Source organism: Leiobunum rupestre, chromosome 10 (genome assembly GCF_980474605.1).
Source record: "Leiobunum rupestre chromosome 10, qqLeiRupe1.1.hap1, whole genome shotgun sequence".
In the NCBI taxonomy this organism is placed as follows: Eukaryota; Metazoa; Arthropoda; class Arachnida; order Opiliones; family Sclerosomatidae; genus Leiobunum; species Leiobunum rupestre.
Window position 1 is genome coordinate 49,063,151 of NC_143393.1, and position 4,235 is coordinate 49,067,385.

Here is a 4,235-nt window from a genome sequence, read left to right on the forward strand (position 1 = left end):
CAATAACAAAGCCCAAACGTACAATCTATCGTTGCCTACATTATAATAACGTAGGCAACGAATCTAAACTATATTCCTAAGTGTCTTCTGTCTGTCTGTCTTGCGTCTGTTTCTCTAATATATACATCCGAGCCGTTCAACCAGGGCCGGCGGATAATGTGGGTATGGTGGGTAGAAGTACCCACCCGGGAAATTCTGGGTGGGTATTTTACAAACCCGGAATTGATGTCATCAAAGTCGGTACTATGGGGATAGAGCCACGGCCATTGTCACAGAATAGCTAGGTTTCCACAATTTTCCAGGGACTACGTATTTTTCCTATCCCCTCCTTGATTAAGTTAATTCATTCAGTATAAAAACTGCAGAAGTAAATTTGTAAAATAGGTTATTAAATATTAGTTTTTAATTCTAATGAGACAAGCGTGAATAGTAAAATGCAGTCTTCCCAAAAGGGCAAATCACAACTTAAGCATAGACCTTTGACAAGTCTTTTCATTTCCTTCGCGTCCATCCCCTTTCTATTTCTGAAAATACGGTAAAGACTGACTTCTATCGGGAAGTGATGCAGAAGTTAAATACAACACTATCTTTATCTCATGCTTTAAATATCGGTGCTGTTGAAAACTATGCACGCGGCACTGCCCCGATTGAAATAGATTAAAGTAAATCATCAAAATCAAAATTTAAAAATACATAAAATGACAAAAGCATAATTTTCATAAGTGTATTTAAACGTTAATGTTTGTCGTCATTAGTCTCTTTGTATCAAACATTTATATAAAATAGTTATTAGCTACCTCCCGTTGTGAAGTAGGAATTATAAGTGCATATGCATACACTATAAATTTTAGAAGGTAAACGATACTAAATGTATATTACATATGTGATATTGAGTTGATTATTTGGTTAGTAGTGGGCTCTAATGTAAGTGTTCAAAAAATAAATAACTGATTCTCCCTAAACTGCTTATTTGACACCAAAGCCATAAAGTCTCCATTTATTTTTTAAATAATTGTAATTTAAATAATCGGTGCCTAATTTTAAGGAACGAAGTCTTCTACCACAAATTGGGGTAGTAAAAGTACCCACAGTTGTCAGTACTACGTTTTATAACGTTGTCTCTACCTTTCTATATAATTGAGTTTAAATATTAGTACTCAGATCCTTCAAACATCGTTACACGTAGCCATATGAATTTTAATAGCTACATGAAATCACGCGTCAAAATATTTGGAAAAATTGTTGAATCAGTTCATTTCCGAATATGCAAAGCGCAGTACAGTTTTTGCATTTCGCAATTAATACTATGTAATAATAAATTTGAATAATACTAAAATTTTGTAGTTTTTACCTCTATCAATTTCTCTTAATTAGTATTATATAGGCCTATCGTTTTATGTAGGATAACCCAATAAATCCGCCCCCCCCCCCCTTCTTCTGACTACCCACCCGAGATTAACACGATCCGCCGGCCCTGCGTTCAACCTAGAACCTCAAAACTTTCTCACAGCTATTCTTATGCCAGCGAGTCGCACTATTTTCATCGATTTCCAATTTGGGGTAAGTTAATTAATTAAATAATGTTAAAAAGGGAGTCGAAATCTATGTATTTTTGCCCCTGGAAAGGTGCCGTGAGTCCTGCAACCTACATACACCTATACAACCAATATTTTTCTGCCTCCGTCAATGTCGCTGCTGAGTCTTCGTCACTTGGAGCAAGGATTCTATATTTTTAGAAGGATTATAGGATAGGAAGTGATGGCGCTTTTGCGCCGGGAAGAAAACGCGCGACTGTGCGGTAGCTCCTTCCAAAAATTACCCAGCCAAGGTCAAATATCGCTACCGTGAACTTGTGAAGGCGCCAAAGCTTCAAAGCCCATTTCGCCATTGAGCGATTTGGCCTTGGGGGTGAGTAAAAGCGGTAAAAGTGACGTCACTCTTTTGTAAAACTCCACGCTCTTCCCGCCAGGCCGTTTATACAGGGGAACCTCACTTCCTATCCTTCGAAAAATATAGAATCCTTGCTTGGAGAATGGAGACTGGGGGGGGGGGGGCATAGGGTGTTTTTTATGACTCAGTCCTCACGGGATTTTAGTTCTAGCTGGCGCCAGCCCGAAAGCCGGGCTTCCCAGCTAGTAACATAATATGCTGACGTTAAAGACAGTAAATCTAATGTGGCCACCGGCCAGTGATGGTCTTTGTTCTACCCCTGTGTGAACAGTGTGAGAATCTGAGAGGAGATGAGATGCGCCAAAAATCAAAAGGAGAGAAGCGTGAGAGGAGATTCACAAAGTTGCCATTTCAATGGTTTCATAGAGAGGAGATTGAAAGGAGATATATTATGACTTCCGTAAACGGAAGAGAGCGTGGGATGAGATCAGATTTTCAACAAAATTATAGCGGGAGTGTGCGCGAGGTTAGATTAATTAGCGAAATTCGATGAGAGGAGATGAGATAAAAAGTTAGTTGGTGGTGGTGGTTAGAGGAGACGAGTTTCAGTTTAAAATTTTAGAAACGGAAATGAGGTGGAGTGAGAGTTATCACAAAATTTTCAAAATGCCCATCACTGCTGAAGAGTAAGCTTCTTCCCTCTAAAAAAAAGCAAATCGGGTTCGTATCTCATTGTTTATTACAACTGCCGTCTGCCAACTCGATAGAAGCGCACACCGGTGACATTTCCCCCATTACGTAATACGTTCATGTCGGCACTTTGAACACATATTTACCGTTGTGTTTCCTGATTTACAAAAAAAAAGGTATCGCGGTTTATAGTGATATTTTGTACTAACCTTGCAGAAGAAGTACGGAACAACCAATAATAAAACGATGCCCAATCTATACTACATTCCTAAGTGTCTGTTTCTCTATAGGCGTCCGAGCCGTTCAACCTAGGACTGCCAAATTTCTCACAGCTATTCTTATGGCGCCAAGGTAGCGAGTCGCGCTATTTTCATCGATTTCCAATTAAGTTAAGTTAATTAATTAAATATTTTTCTGCCTCAGTCAATTTCGCGGCTGCGTCATCGTCACTTCGAGAATGGAGACTGGGAGGGGGGGAGATAATGTAACGTAACATTCAGGAGACCCCTCCTTTATGATAAAACCACGAGTTATGTCACCAGGTTTAATATAAGGTGATTGGCGCCACATTTCTCACAGCTATTCTTATGGCGCCAAGGTAGCGAGTCGCGCTATTTTCATCGATTTCCAATTAAGTTAAGTTAATTAATTAAATATTTTTCTGCCTCAGTCAATTTCGCGGCTGCGTCATCGTCACTTCGAGAATGGAGACTGGGAGGGGGGGAGATAATGTAACGTAACATTCCGGAGACCCCTCCTTTATGATAAAACCACGAGTTATGTCACCAGGTTTAATATAAGGTGATTGGCGCCACATTTCTCACAGCTATTCTTATGGCGCCAAGGTAGCGAGTCGCGCTATTTTCATCGATTTCCAATTAAGTTAAGTTAATTAATTAAATATTTTTCTGCCTCAGTCAATTTCGCGGCTGCGTCATCGTCACTTCGAGAATAGAGACTGGGAGGGGGGGAGATAATGTAACGTAACATTCCGGAGACCCCTCCTTTATGATAAAACCACGAGTTATGTCACCAGGTTTAATATAAGGGGATTGGCGCCACATTTATCACAGCTATTCTTATGGCGCCAAGGTAGCGAGTCGCGCTATTTTCATCGATTTTCAATTAAGTTAAGTTAATTAATTAAATATTTTTCTGCCTCAGTCAATTTCACGGCTGCGTCATCGTCACTTCGAGAATGGAGACTGGGAGGGGGGGAGATAATGTAACGTAACATTCCGGAGACCCCTCCTTTATGATAAAACCACGAGTTATGTCACCAGGTTTAATATAAGGTGATTGGCGCCACATTTCTCACAGCTATTCTTATGGCGCCAAGGTAGCGAGTCGCGCTATTTTCATCGATTTTCAATTAAGTTAAGTTAATTAATTAAATATTTTTCTGCCTCAGTCAATTTCGCGGCTGCGTCATCGTCACTTCGAGAATAGAGACTGGGAGGGGGGGAGATAATGTAACGTAACATTCCGGAGACCCCTCCTTTATGATAAAACCACGAGTTATGTCACCAGGTTTAATATAAGGTGATTGGCGCCACATTTATCACAGCTATTCTTATGGCGCCAAGGTAGCGAGTCGCGCTATTTTCATCGATTTTCAATTATGTTAAGTTAATTAATTAAATATTTTTCTGCCT